The 15,947-nt window shown below is 37.4% G+C and overlaps 1 protein-coding gene across 16 annotated transcripts in view; it reads left to right on the forward strand.

Moving 5' to 3' along the window:
• Positions 1–15,947, forward strand: part of MAGI2 (membrane associated guanylate kinase, WW and PDZ domain containing 2) — a 702,271-nt gene that overhangs the window by 213,884 nt on the left and 472,440 nt on the right. The gene's annotated exons all lie outside the window — the stretch shown is intronic.

Below are 15,947 nucleotides of genomic sequence, written 5' to 3' on the forward strand. Positions count from 1 at the left end.
AAGCCATGCCCTACTGTCAGGGCCATGCCTTTCAGAACAGATCTACTTGGCTGACAGACAATATATCATTTAAAATGGACTGAAGTTCCATTACTCTTCCTTCATAAAATAATTGCTTAGCAGACATAAAATGGGTCTTCTGGTTTTGGCAAATAGGGGTGCACTTTTGAACTTACAAACTTGGCACTGGAATGATAGGCGGAGAAAGGTGTACTGAGTTAGTGGCTGTGCTATTTACATGGTAATGAGTGGGTACTCTGAAAGCTGAGTTGTTGTGAATGCTACTGTGTGTTTTTACTTTCATAATTTTAAAGAATGGAGCTTTGAAAAGATCCTCCTAAAAAATAAATATAAATTCCTAATTTCTAATGTTCCATTTGCAACTGATCAGAAAGGAAGGTGGAGAAAAATATTTAAAAATTATTACCTGTATACAGAAAACAAAAAAATGTAATATTTATGTGAGAGTTATGATGAATTAAGTTTGTCTGAAAATGCTGAGAAACATCACAGCTGAAGGGGAAATGCATTCACAAAAAAGTTTTGAGACTAAATCCCACTTCGGAGGATGTCTGGGAGCATCATTAGCCTAAGCATGTTTTTATTATAACCCCAGTCCATGCTCATTAGTGCCACAGGTTCAGGTTAAAGAAGGAAAACACAACAATATTGCAACTACTGCACACAAGTGTATGACAGACACTGTCAGCAATATGGGCACAATGAGTATTTTTTTTGAGGTTGTTTTGTTTACATTCAAGGCAATAATAAAGTAGTGTCAAGTAAAATATGCTACCCACAGAAACAAATTTGTCATTCAAAATGCAACACTACAACCACAAAGACTACAATTTGAACCTATAAACAATATAACCTTTTCTTTTTGCTGTAGCTTCTCCATCTTCTGTGTTATTTTAGATTGTTAAGTTCTTAGTTCAGTATTGTATTATATAGTGGAGCATTTTTGTCGAAGTAAAAACTACATTTTGAAATATACTATAGTGTTGCAGATGGCAGGTACTGATTTGCCAGGTAAGTTGGCAAATATTCTTGGAGAGTGGAGGATTCTTTTCAGTAGTAGTGGTGGGAAAAAAAACAACCAAAAAACCTCCATAGTGCCTAATTGGTATATTTTCTTCAAAATTTTCTTGAAAATTCTATGAAAGTAATCCTTTTTCAAAGTGGATATTTAAAAAAAAGAGAAATTATCAAATGCAGACAGGATGATATCTCATTAGCTAAAGAATTTTTCATAATCAGTCAAATAAAAAGGACACCATCACACAGTTTGCAACCAAAATTTTCTATAAATCCTAGTTGTGGTGAAAATCTTTTTTTAATGCAGTTTTACTCTGTTCCCAGCATTCATGCCTAGGACAGAAAATATTTTCAACTATTTTCTTATTTTCATATAACTTCAATAATTTTTGAATTACGAACTTACCTTTCAAGGGCATTGGTATTCACAATGTTCTGCTCTGGGCAGTATTTTATTTTTAAGCTCTGTACATAGACTAAGAGTACTGCTTGGTTGTCCTTAGTATGCAGTGGTAATGTTTAACTGCCTGTACCACTGCCCACAAGTTCACTTATGAGTGCGCCTAACCATGAACTTATTACAAATCTGTCAACAGATACCAACACAGCAAAAGCAGCACTCATTTTTGTCAAATTCTTGTGCAGAAGAATGGAGAGGGAAACCCAACTGCAGGCAGCACAGACTTAATTTCCAATGACAAGGTTGTAACACAAAGAGGAGGGGAAAGATAGAAAAATAGGTGGCAACATTTTTCTTTTAAAAATGCGTCCACAATCTTTGCTCTGTTACAGAGGCATAATTGCCAGTAAAGCCATGAGAAGGTTTATAGAGAGTCCTTGACCTTGCATTTTTCTGTCCTTTCCTTTCTGTTCACACTGGCAGCACTAGCCCCAGCAGAGCAGTGGGCATGGCCATGGGTTTCTTAGCCCTCTAGGTCAGACTAAGTCATCTTTCACTTGCATTTTATGAGTGAGCATTCTCTATGAAGCCAGGAAGCAGAGAACTAATCCATTCCTCTTTTAAATCAGGGTAAGCCAACTCAAGTTAGACAACTGAACTGGTATTTACTAAAAACTAAATAAGTTTGGGCTTTGGACTCAACCTTGGCAGTGTCTAAAGCCAGGCTGGAAAAGGCCTTAGAGAACCAGCTCTAGTGGGAGCTGTCCCAGCCCATGTTAGTGAGTGTTGGGACTAGATGATCTTTAAGGACTCTTCCAGTCCCTTAACATTCCATGACTCCAGGTAAGACTTTCAAGTGTCTATTGCACAAGTGTACATCCCTGTGACACCAAGGAATAGATGGGCCAGAATCATATGATGTGATGATAATGGGTCAATTCTGCCCTCAGAATTTGTATGTCCTGAGAATGGGATGAATTGGTTGGGTTTGTGATCCTTAGGTTCCTCTTTTTTTGCTAGTGCAGTACCCCTTTCTACTAAATTAGAAATGACCATATACTCCTGAGAGTCAAATGCTGCCTTCCATAAGTGTCACAGGTCTCAGTGCATATAAAATTGGTTTTCCCTGCATTGCCAAGAGGAATGATATGGATATGTCCCAGGGTGGGATGTACAATTGTATTTGCAGCAGTTACCAAGCCAGTTCTGGAGAAAGGAAAATTCCTCATTTTCCAGTTTCAGAAGACCTAGGTGAAGGTTGTGTCATGCATTTTCTTCCCCTTTTCCTGTTGTGCAGAATTTTAGCACTTTTCACATCCTAAACTTACTCCTGATTTAGGAGCACTACTGTGCACTACTATGTTTTACCATGCCTGCAGAAAAATAGGCATGCTGAAACATGGTAGCTTTCAGCACTGTCTGACGCTATCCATCCAAATCTAGGGATTTGGAGAACAGCCACAAAACACATGTAAGGCTCTGAATGCTATAGGCAGAAAACACCTTGGTCATGCTGCATCTTGTCCTTGGTAGTGCTCTCAGCAAACTGCAGTTGCCATGTGGGCAAGCAGCTTCCCAGTCTTCACTATTGTGAGAAGAGATGGCTCTAGCTCTGTGTCATCTCAGGAATTAAGCTTTGAGGAGAGTAAATCACAGGAAAGCAGTTTTGGTAGTGACATTCATGGCCAGACCTATCTCCTTTGATATGTCCTTTCCAGCAATTGCAAATTCCATTTTCTTTAAGAGCTGGCAAAACAGGATAGCTGTGGTTGAAAACAGAATCAGTGTATGCTTCCTTTCCAGACAGGGAATGTGAAATGATAGTGGAAAACATTGTGATTTAACAGCACTGTAAAAAGTCAAGGACAAGCTGATTCATAAAAGTAAGTCATCCATTAATTGGAAGAGAAGCTCATTGATTTCCTCTGGGATATAACTTCAGATTGACAGTAGCTCAGATGGTCTATCCTGCTGGAGAATGTAGGAGGATGCTGCCCAGGAATACTTTCTTCACAGTGAAAATGGGGAAAAAGTAGCCTTAAAAACATTATGGGGATGAGGAAGCTTCCTCACTAGTTTTTCAGTTTAGACAAAAAAGGAATTATATAAGAATACAGAGGACTGGGTATGTGGCTCAGCCTTACAGTTCTGGATATTGCAGTGTTACCATTAGCACAGAAATTGGAGGAAGGATGTTTTATTCAAAACATTTATCAGCAGCATAGGAAAAAAAGTTAAGTTTGTAACTGAGCCACATGTTGTATGTGAGTGACCAGGGGCAAGAAATGGAATTATTATGGGCAGCAGTTTCCCACATACCAAATTATGATAACAAATCCTCCATTTTTTCAGCTTTCCTGTTGATGTCATGGGTGCTCTGTGTTAGGTGAATACAATTAACACTGCACTGCAAATATGACACCTATGAACACTTAATAAGTTACTTCCACTGTGACTTTTTTTTTTCATCTTTTGTGAATATTTAGATTCAGGTTATTTTGAGTCAACATAAATAAGAGCCTCATTTTCAAATATAGTTTTGTTCTATTGTATTTTAGTATAGTCTGGTCTGTATATAAATTTAACTCACATGCTGCAATGTGTCTGTGTACTGTTGAAATGTTATGTCTTACAGCATGCATATGTTTGTTGTCTAGTCCTCTTCCCAGAAGAAAAAGTACATGCAGTGATGCAGTTTTTTTCTGGGTGTTGATTTTATTTATGATATACAGTAAAAGTAGAGTCGTTAGCTTATACTTTGGTGGTACTAAAGTCAATAAAATACATTTATGCTTGAAGCTGCAAGGGAATTCACACTTTCAGACCTGAAGAAATCTCCATCTGAAAAACAATGCAAAACAAACAATGTCATTTCCTTTGTCAGAGAAGTGCAAACCTTATTGCCGAACCTTACCCATAATCTACTTTATGGGTACCAATCAGAAATAAAGAACTTCTGGGAGTGTGTAAGACTTTCCTCTCCTGATGATAGGTGTGATCATAGTTTTTATTTCTTCTATTACCTTTTATGTGGTCACAATAATTAGTAAATACTAAATCCACGTTACATACTTAGGTTTTCATATGAGGCTTCTGATTTCCAAGCTGAGAAAAGAATTGCAGAATTCAAGTGGGCAATAATTCTGTATTGGTTGAGGGTAGCCAAACTCATAAGTTCTCTGTGCATAGTTCTGCTGCTCTGGATAAGGTTGTGAGCTATACCTGACTAATCCATATTTGGACAAATATTCAGCCTTTCCAGTCTTTTCTGAAAAATGCTTTTTTCTTCTTCTAAAAAGTGTATAGCCAAGAAAATTGAAATGGAAATGTGTGAAACAGACTTGCCAATGGTATAATATATTTTTCTTACAAGTTTGTTCATGTCCAAAGTATCTTACAAGAGGTATTGTCAGTGAAAGAGCTGCCAGTTTGACGTCATATGGAGCTATTGCTAGGATAAAATAACCTATGCTTAGCATACCATACTGCCAAGAAATGTCTGCATCACTGGAAATAACAGTACCTAGCTTTAATGACTACATTATTCTTCCAGTGTTAGCTATTGCTTAGACTTTGATGGTTCAGAACAGAGCAATGCAGGGCTCTTAACAATGTTCTTGTTGTGTATCTCATGGAGCACATCTCCAACGTGTACTTGAAGTGAAGCCATTGGCATCTCAAGCAAACTCAGGTAATTATGTGAGATGAGGGCCCCACTGTGCTGCTTGCAGAACAGCCACATGTACCAGAAGATGAGAGAGTTGTCACTGCTTCCAACAGCAGACAGCCTAAATAGAAGAGGAAAAGAGCAGCTGAAAAAACCACAGAGCACCAACAATGCCTAAAATGTCCTGCATAAGGTGGAGTGGTGGTTAAACTGTTGCCTGTGGAGTTTGCTTTGTTTTCCACTGCTGCATTCAGTATTCTTGATAATCCACTGAAAATGCACTTGGGACAATGACCTGTTTTCCTGAGGGCACTGGGAATTCCTGATCAAAATAATTTGGCTTATACATCCTTGTATTGACTTTTCATGTTATTTTATGAGACCTTTTGTCTGTTTCAGAGCAGGGTAGTAAAGGTTGGAGTCAGCTTCTTCTCCATCAGTTTGTACAAAGCATTGCCTGTGCTCAGAGCATCTTTGGGCTGTAGGCGCTGCATTGCCTTCAGCAGGAAGTAGATAAAAATAAAGCCAGGGGAAAAAACCATTAAAATTTATTTATCAAGGTGAACCCCAATTTTAATTAAGGTCTTAATTAGGATAAACAGATGTCTAGACTATATCTACAAATAACAACACTGATGGAAAATACTATGCTGTCTGTTAATCATGAGAGAAAAAATGTACATAATTTCTGTCTTTTTTCCTCAGAAATTTCTCAGTTCTACATATTGGGGACATCAGCTTTCAGGTATTCAGTGACTAAATACTCACCTTAAAAAAACATGTATGCAAAGAAAATAAATACAGTTCAAGAAGGGGGGAAGGAATGTGTCTGGTGTGGTATAACTGTAGTAGGAAGTGAGAACAGTTGAAATATATTCAAGAGGAGTAGTTGTGTACCACTTCTGATATTGTAACTTAAATGTTCCATAAAGGTTGTATGAAGACATTAGAATGCTTTCATTGGCTGTAAAGTTACAAAAGTTCTGTTTCTCAGAGATTTTTGCACCTAAATCGCATCTACCAGACACTGAGGCTGATAATTCTGTTCCCTACTCCCATTCTTCCCACTCCGTTATTCTCTCCTTGCTGCTCTTTTAAATACCATGTTTTTCTACCATTTTAAAAACCAGATAATCTAAAATCAGTTTTTTTTTTTTTTGGTAAAACAGTGCCAGTGTAAATTATTTTTCTAACAGATAATCTGATGTCCTGCCAACTGGAAAGTTGATACAATACCACTAAAGTCACTAAAGGTTTAGCAGTGAAAAAAAGGATAGGAAAATGCTCTGAAATTGCAAACCCAATCTTTCTAAAGCTGCTTTCCTACAAAAGTGTATCACGTATTATCACATATCTTCCTTCACTGATGTTACATGGCATGTGATTTAAAGACTGATGCCAAGTATCTCAGGTTGCTCATCACATCTGTCTGGAGTTAATTATATGTGATGTAATACATGCATAACTCCAGATGAGAGTTTAGTTTATGCTGGTTGTCCCCAGGAATCAATAAGTGTTTATTTAAGCTCTGGGGAGGCTCTCTAGTGTTGCAAAATAGGTTTTCTAATTCCTGTGATACCAAAAGGATAAAGGATACTGGTATTTTTAAATGAGTTTTGATGATAGCCCTAATTGAATACTAGCAGCAAACTGGAAGGGCAGTAGCATGAATCTGGTGAAGTACCTTGCCTCAGCAGAACTAGAATAGTAAACAATAGAAGAGGCCACAAATATCTTATTTCACAAGTACAAGTCATAGTTCTTGAGTAGCCTAAAGCACCTGAAAGTTTGTGTAGAGTTTGTCTCTCCCTATGACTGTTGGCTTTTCAAGCCTAAAGATCTAAGATATACTACTGAACTTTCTCCTTAAACAAAGTATCTTAGAAATTTAGGAATTACAAATATGATGAACAGAACTGGCAGCATTGTTGAATGTAAGCTTCCTATGATTTCTAAAGTATTTTTTTTCCTACATTATGCTTCCAAATAGCCTTTTGATGTTAAAAGTTTTTAAAATATATCCTCTAGGTAAATTTAACCTCCATCTGCATGCAGTCAAATAGGTCAAAAATTTTTGATTTTTTTTCTTAAAGTAAGCTGAGATACTCTAAATATCTGTGTTTTCTCTCAGTCTGGATAAGATAAACTGTCAGAGACAGTGGATAATCTTTACTTGTTGATTTTTAACTGAAGAACAACTGAACAGTGAACTGGAACACCAAAAGCTGTCCTTAGAAATTCAGAACAGTATAAACAAAAAAAAGAGTTGTGTCAAAGAGTCAATATTCTTAACTGAATGACCAGATAAACTGCTAAATCTGTATTTGCATCATTGAACAAAAAGGTCTAATACCAGTTTTGGGAGGATGGGCTTCTTTTGGTTTTTTTCTCTTCTGGAGCTTTCATCTACAACCATAAGAAAAAGCAAATTAGTGGTAGTAATGATGGATCAGGAGTAGATCATCTGGTGCCTAGTGAGAAACTTATGAGAATTGGTAAGGACTTGGCCAAATTCACCAAATAACCAACTTCTCACATTCATGTCTCTGAAGTGCACCTGCAGCTCAGCAGTCTCCGGACAGCAGCTGGCGCCCAGGTCCTTCCTGGTTTGTTTGGACACCCTGCTCTGTGCCCACTCCCTTCATTCAAAGCTAACTACATTCATAACACTATACAAATTTAGATGTTTTTTCAAGATTTAAAGTTTTCCCACACAGATGAAGGCACAACTTTCTGCATATTTTCTGTGTCTTAAAAAAAAGGAAAGAATTTCAACCTTCTGTGCATAAGCTCAGGTCAATCAAGAAGTGTCTCTAGTGGCACCATGTTTTAGATTCAAAAGAACCCTGGCTAGAATAAATCCCTTTGAGAAGAAGAAACATTAGAGAATGAAGATTACAGAGGTGGTGTAACACCTGAAGAGATGCTTAAGACCTGAAGAGTGAATAAAATTTTGGTTTCATCAATAGGGGTGAGATTAATTTGTAATTTACTGGCTGAAAAACTGTTATGAGGAAACTACTTTTTTCCAAGTACTTTTCTTTTTATTTTCCTGTATCCTGAGGCTATTACTGTCCTGGTTTTGACCCATGACAGTTTGTCAAAACCTTGTATTTCTGCTTTATCTCCAGGTTTTGATTCTACCTAATGCATTTTTCTTTTTCTAATGTATTACTGTTATTAACATATCAACCTCTTGACTAGCAATCAATCTATTATGGATTATTCAAATAATTATGTCAAATTTATTCCACTGAGTCTGAACAGAGAAAGTTTCTTACTGTGGAGATGGCAGAAATATATTTTGATTAGAAAAAAATAATTAGAATAATGCAGAGGTTCCAGACCTCTGTATTTTAAATGAAAGGAAGGATATGGATTTAAATGCAGAACAGTGTTGTCATTTTGGCTTTTAAATTCTTGTCTTTGAATTTTAAAAGCTTGCATGGACATATATTACAGGGTCTAGAAAGCACTATGCTTTTCAGTTAAGAGACCAGATTTTCTTAGTAAATTACAGATTTTCACAGTAAATTACATTTACTATTATTATTTGCTATTTTATCAATGTTTCTTTGTTGAAACTAATCTCTAATACCTGTTATACATTGCTAAAATATTTTCATATTGCTCACAAAAATAGTGAATCATTTCACATATAGGAAAGCACAAAAGTCACTCTAGGCTGCTGAAGGTGCAGTCTCCACATGTGTTGTAGTGACCTTTAGCTAGTGACAAAATGCACACCAGCACTCCCTTATACTTATGGGGAAATTCTGATTCCTGTGCTTGATTTTGACTCGTTATTGAGCTTTGTTTTTCAATGTGTTATTGCTATGATTTCTTCAACTCATATTGGTACTGACTTGAGTAGATGCTTCACCAGTTATTTCATTTGACTTTTTTTAATACAGAGAAACCCAGAAATGTCTTTTTTTTTCTTAAAGCTTTAAATCAAAACCATTATACCCCTTCTTGCAAAAATGGATTTTTTTTTTCTGCAGAAGAATCTGTGGAGCCCTTCCTGGTCACAGGTGTGTCAGAAGTCTTGCAGATTAATTTGTTTCACAGAACACTTCATTTAATTGGGAAATGCACATTGCATTGTACTCCTTCTTGAAGAGCTCTTAGAACCCAGAGGACAGGCTATCATTCAATTACCTTTAATTCATTAGCAGTTGTATGCTATGGGAGCACTCAAAATGGTGATTTGGCAAGACTTGCTTTCTGACATAAAAGTAGAAGTCACTTTTATATACAATACCCTTGTAGTAGCAGCATCTATGAAAAAATTCTCTTGTTCCCTTGGAGATGTCCTGCTTTGACTCTCACTGAAATCTGAGCAGTTCTGAGCCTGTGCACGTGGTTGGCTCCAAATTTTTAAACCCAGCCTCACTCCCTGCTTGTGGTTTGGTGTCTGGCTCTGAGCCTGCCATAACTGATCAGGGAGAGGGAGCTCATGACTCCAGGCTGTCGGTTTTACACAGGTTGCAGAAGGTGGCTTTAACCAGAGCTGATGCTTATGGCATGGACCTTTGTAACTTTTGTTCATACAATAAACAAAGCATATTGCCAAATATACTTCAAGGTTTATGTCCTCTAGATAAGCTAGTGCAGCTACCTTCTCAAGAATAGGATAAAAATCGGGCTGGTTTCAAATTTCTCCCTTTCTCTTTTCCGAGTCTTGTGAGGACATGGTGAAAGGAACAGCTGAGTAGTGAGTCATTCTACTATCCAGGGTTTCATTCAAGGAATATGTAAAATATAAACTTCGCCATCAATTGCCAAAGATTATTCCCTCTTGTGTATCATGCAGAAGGAGGCTAGCTGTTTTATATATTATCTAATCTTTAGTTTATCTTTATGTACTTCAAAAATAATTCTTCCTATAAAGCTTCAGAACTTGCCATGAGATCATTAGTTACTTTTATCTACACTGCAAATGCATCTCTACTTATATTAAGAGTTGGGCACCAACAAACTATTATTTAAATACACAGTTAAAATTGCACTTGGAGCCAGAAACAATTTGCTGTAAACTGTCAGAGAATAGTTGTTGTTCTGTTTTTCTACTTTATAATGCAATGTCCTGAAAGAAAGTGATGAATTTTGGAGAAAATCCTTTCTTTCATCATCTTCACAAAAAGAGAGAATCTAATTACTCCTTTCCTGTTGTTATCCTCAATTTGCTTTGCCCAGCTCTGGCATGTCTGGTAGGTTTTTGCAGGGAGCTTTAATTTTCAGAATCTTCAGAGTGAGAGACAGGGTCATTTCTGTCCTGGGCCAGAACTTCTCAGTCTGAGTTGGAGAAATCAAGTGGAAAAAAACCAGGATATTTCAGGGATTCAGTCTGGACCCTGTTCCCACTAGCTTTCACATTAAAAAAAAAAAAATAAAATTAGAAGTCTGCATGGCACTGTGTTTCTAAGAGCATTTTTTCCTACACAGTCAAGGAAAGTAACCAAGCTGTAAGTTGTGATTTTTTTTTTCTGTTGATTCCTTCTCTATTATATTCTTTAAAAATTCTGAAAAAGCAGCAAAGTCTAAAAGAAAAGAGAAGGCTTCTGCAAGATGCAATTATATTGTCTCTCTGTCCCTCTTTCTTAAATGTGGGAGATTTGAGCAACAATAATAAACATGAGAAAATGTTAGTTCTTCTGTAATCCTCCATTAGCATAATAAAAGAAAATTCTGAATAAAGATTAAAGGTTTATTTTTGAAAAAGGAAAAGGCTTCCGATTTAATTCTCTCTTCTACAAAACAAGGAAGCTTGGAAGTTGAACATAAAGGAAAATGGAGAGGCAAAGCAGAAGGGATTGTTCAACAAGGGAAGGTGACAGAATCTGCACGAGGGATGGGACAGCCCTGGATGAACAGACAAACTGGAGAACAAGAGGATGGAAAGCAGAGCCACAGAAAGGGACCCAGGGTCCTGGTTGATGCAAAGTTAAACCTGAACCAGCTCATTAGTCAGTGCACTCTTCTAATGGTAATTTTTACTGATTTTGGAAACATGGAGGGTTGCTGAGGGCATGTGTTTAACTGTGTTATGACCAGAGGCCAGATCATGCTCTCTGGCTCAGGCAAGAGCTTCCTGAGGATCACGGCATTGTTGCCATTGTTAAGGACTCATTATGTCATAAACTGCAATGTAAAGTGCAATAACTGGGTTTTTTTCTCTGCTTTGCAAATGGTTGTGCTCATAAACTGTTACCAATGACTAGGCAGAAGTTTTAAGTTTTAAAAGGATAATGATGGATTTGGAGAGACAGTAAACTCTGACCAAAGAATGCACCTCCTATCCTCCCATGGAGTGACACCTCACAGGTCTCAGAGTACACGGCACAGTATCAATGAGGAAATCGTTTGTGAAGCCATTTGGGTGGTGGAGGCAATACCAAAGATAACTGAAGGTAAATTTGTAAACATTTGTTTGTGTGATAAATTGAAAACTTGCTAGTTTTCTGCCTTTTGTTAATACTCAGTCTGAAACCAGATCATTGGTTTAGACTGAAGATCATCTTAAATCCAGTTAATATATACATGCAGTTCAGAAGAAAACACTTTGCATTCATTTCTTGATACCTTTTCTGATGTGATTACTATTTTTTTACCCATTTCTGCTCTGACCAGTCTTAAGGGAAGGAAGAAATCTACTACCTTAGCTTGGCTGTGAAAATAAACTGTAAGTCACCTGAGGGATGACTTTAACCCACTGGTTAAGAATGTAAGGAAAATTACCCAGGAAGTGTACAGAGAAACAGTCATAACTTGGAGCACAATTTTTACTGTTCAAGTGAAATATCATCATGAACTTTCATTGAGTTGAAGGGAGAATTAATTTTATTCTCTATGTCTCTTGTAGAATTTTGTTAAATTACAAGCCTTGGCTTTCTGCAGGTTAGAAAATAACGCACCTCTTCCCCAGATAATACGGTGAGGTTTATAGCAGCTTAATTTTCTTTCATTATATGATTCCATGTGGGCCCTATAAAGACGTGATCTGCACAACACTAACAATCTTTCAAAGCTAAAGCTTGAACAAATCAATGTCTCCAGGTCCATTAAACTCAAGCACAAAGCACGTCACGCTCCTGGACAGAAGGATTAATAAGGGTGTAAGAGTACACAGAAGTAAGAAAACAGTGAATACAGAAACTAGACTCGACCTGATTATTCCAGAAGTCATTCACAGGAGGGTCTATAGTGCTCTGGCTCTGTGTTCTTCCACTCCACTTTTATTCTGGTGCAGGTCATGGCATAAGATAGAAAATACTTTTTCTTCCTGTTATGTGGTCTAGCAGAGGTGTTTTAAATGGGTTCACAGAAACTGCTTCTAATTTATTGCCATATCAGTGCAGAAAGAGAAGGGGGATTCTAGTGAGAGAGAGGAACATTTAAAATATGTAGGCCTGGTTTTTTGTTCATACCATGTATGTACCTTACTGTGCAGAGCTGCTCAGTTCCCCATGCTTGTGTACTGTCCCTGTTCAGGCAGGATTGTGCACTGCTGCAGCATGTGACAGACAGGGAAATCTGTCTCAATGCAATACCCCATATGGTGCTGTAGTCTCCCTTCATGTCCCAGTTCTCCTTTCTTACCCCAAAGAGACATCAGAGAAAATGTGGGAACACAATTTCCTGGGCTAGTATGGAGTGTCCTCATCAACAATGCACAGTGCTAAGCATTTCAAGGTGATGGCTGTGTCTGTGCCAGAATAAACAGATGGAGATGAATGGAAAATAGTGACCCTCTGGCTGGTGGGAAGGGATTTCTTTCCCTGCACCTACACTTATAAAAACCTCTGATGTAGTTAAATGTTCCATTTGTTCATCTCCACTACTCCATCCATCTCCTACAGAAGTGTTCTTCCAAGCTTATTTACCAATGGCTTGTGCTTCCAAGTTTTAGATAGGAAAACTGATTCTGAATGATATAGCCCAATTTTCACTTCTGGAGGCTGAAGAACGCCACAGCAACTTGGCGAATATTATTCTGCAGTATTATATCAGAGCAGTATTCAATATATGTCTCTTAGCACCAGTAGCTTTTTTGAAGTGGTTTTGGGGGTTTGGGTGTTTTGTTTTGGTGGGTTTTTATTTTGTTGTTGTTATTGATTTTGTTTGTTTGTTTAATGGTTTGCAATTTTGTTGTGGTTGTCTATTTTGGTATAGTTTAGGGTTTTGTTTGGTTTGTTGTTTTTTTTTTTTCTTTTATTCTGGGGCTGGTTTTTTTTTCATGTTCTATGTAGAATTATTTAAAATATTATGAGTCAGAGTTTTGGTTTTCTTCTCATTGTCCTTGCCAGATTTGGGATTCTGGCCCACTGCTTTTGTTAAATCTGGGCCATATACTACTCCTCCTTCTAAAAAGCTTTAGCAGAAGAAAACAATCCCAGCTGTAAAGTGTGGAAAAGAGTAGCAGTAATGAGTTCACCCTCACCTTCCCCTCACCCTCCAGCTCCTCAATAAGTTCTGCAGTAGCACAGGGGAGAGATGATAATTGATATTGATATTGATAATCAATCTGCTCTCACTTCATGGCCAGAAGCACATGAGCTTGACTTGCCTGTTCGTTCTCTGCAAGCACCAGTGCCACTCTGCTGAAAATCTCAGCTTCTTTGCTGTCCACAGAGGCAAGGATTTGGTTCTAAATGTCACTGTAGCCAGAAATGCTGCAATAATACTGTTGATTGTGTAGAATCCTGCTATCATGTATTGTGCATGGCTAACACTTGAATGATGGGTCAGGATCTGTAAGATATTTCAGATGAGTAATGCCAGGAAAGTAAAAATAATTGTTATTAGAACAGTTTGGTGATTTTATGAAGCAGCCTATTTTACATGAATGCAAACAAAAAGGATTGGCAATCAGATAAACCCCTCTTAGCTTCTTAATATTTTTTTCTTTTTCATTTGTTTTATTTTTTTCTCCTAAACTGTATTACTCAAATGAAAATTCAGTGCATGACAACTGAATTGTGCCTAACAATTCTACTTCTTTTTAAAAAGGCTGAATTTCCTATTTATCCCCTGGAGCTTCAATCTATGAAAATGCTACATTAATTATGATATATGCTGTTGCCTGTTGGTACTGCCTGGAGTTATGCAGTTGTTGTATTTCTACATGTTGGAACAAATAGCCTACAGGGATTGCAGATGGGAAGGGCTCCATGTGCTCTTGGGGGCCACCCACAGCACCTTGGAAGGTCAAGGTCTCAAGTGTACTGCTCACAAAGACTTTGGTGGACTTGGGAGGGTCAGAATCTGTGCCTTACTGATGTAACAACTGAGTCAGATCTGCAGGTAGAACTCTTCTCATCCTCCTCTGCAACTTATTTTGTACAATGAATTTTAAGTTGTTACTCCTAAGAGTTTCTAGTTGTCTGAATACACACCAGCAACAATTTCTCTGCTGATGTCAATCAGTTTAACTTCATTACTGTTGAGGATTTTTAGAAATTAGCACAGTTTCAGGCTTTAACCTTGTTATGATAGCCAGGAAACATCAAGTTCCTTTTCCAAATGATTACTGAATGCTAACAGCTCTCTGGGTGTTACTGATGTACATTGGCACAACTAGATTTGCTCAATGTTGAGCTAAATATGTTCCTGAAATTTCGAAATAATTAAAGTTTTGTAGCGTTTTTCTGTAGAGACTTGTAAATTGCTTTGTTCTCCTGAATTACAAAATTAGCTAAAAGTTTAATCAAAGAACTGTAAAAGGTTGCAAATCTAAAAACCAGGAGCAGCTTTATTGTTTTCTTAAAATAATGTAGTTATTGCCATTTGCATAGTTTAAAAACAAACAAACAGAAGCCCAAAACCCAGTGTTCACCCTAAGATTTAAATTAAGAGAACTGTTTTCATTCATTTTTGTTTTTCAAATAATTCACTTTGCCGGCTAATTTTGCAGCATGGTGCAGATTGTCATAATTGCTGCCTAGGAAGGGACACCTTTGCGAGGGTTGCTTTTGTCACTTCTCCTTATTTATTTCTTTGACCTTTACCTCTGAGAATAAATGTCATGTTGTGGCTTAAGCACTATTATAAGCAATAGCATGCCTGAGTGCAGCTGTAATTGAGGATCTACCTATTCTTCCCTTTGGAAAATTGATGCAGCCTTCACAGCTAAACCCAGGTGCTCTGATCACAATCAGGGGCAATTTGGAAAACTGAAATTGTGTGGTCTCGTTTTCATAAAAATCATTTTGATGGGGCCATTTTTAGCCCACATGTGCTTGTGAAAACAGAAGCAGAGTAGTAGGAGCCTGGGCCAGCACTGTTCACATGGACAAGGGATATCAATTTCCTTGAAAGGAAGAACAGGAGATACTGCAGAAAGACTGTGGGGGTTTTTTTTACACTGGGCTTTGCTATTTTGTTGTTTGGGGTTTTTTTCCTTCTTTTTTTAATGCTCATTTACACTGGTTTTCTGCATAAGGACTAAGAACTAGGAAGGTGTGAGATGAGGCTGCTCAGTGATGATGGGCTCAGAGAGAGCAGCAGGGAAGATGGACAAGGGGAGCACGGGGCTCTCTGCAGTAAATGACAATAAGGGGTTGTATTTTTCACAAGACTGATTGAAGTGGCAAAGCTGTGGGGAGAGTAATGTGACAGGATTATTAAAGATTTCATTATTATAGAAATAAGAAAGAACATGAATTAAAACTGCTAAACTGACATTTTCTAATTTTTAGTGCTGTGGTTTATAAGTGTAGTAATTTTCTTCTATCATAAGTTGCAGTGTATAGATAGTCATAAAACATTTTTTAATTTTTTTCCCTTGCAGAAAACAATAATATTTTAAGATGGGTTTAAAAAAATTAGACTTTTATCTTT

The sequence above is a fragment of the Zonotrichia albicollis genome, chromosome 4 (assembly GCF_047830755.1).
Source record: "Zonotrichia albicollis isolate bZonAlb1 chromosome 4, bZonAlb1.hap1, whole genome shotgun sequence".
Taxonomy (NCBI): domain Eukaryota; kingdom Metazoa; phylum Chordata; class Aves; order Passeriformes; family Passerellidae; genus Zonotrichia; species Zonotrichia albicollis.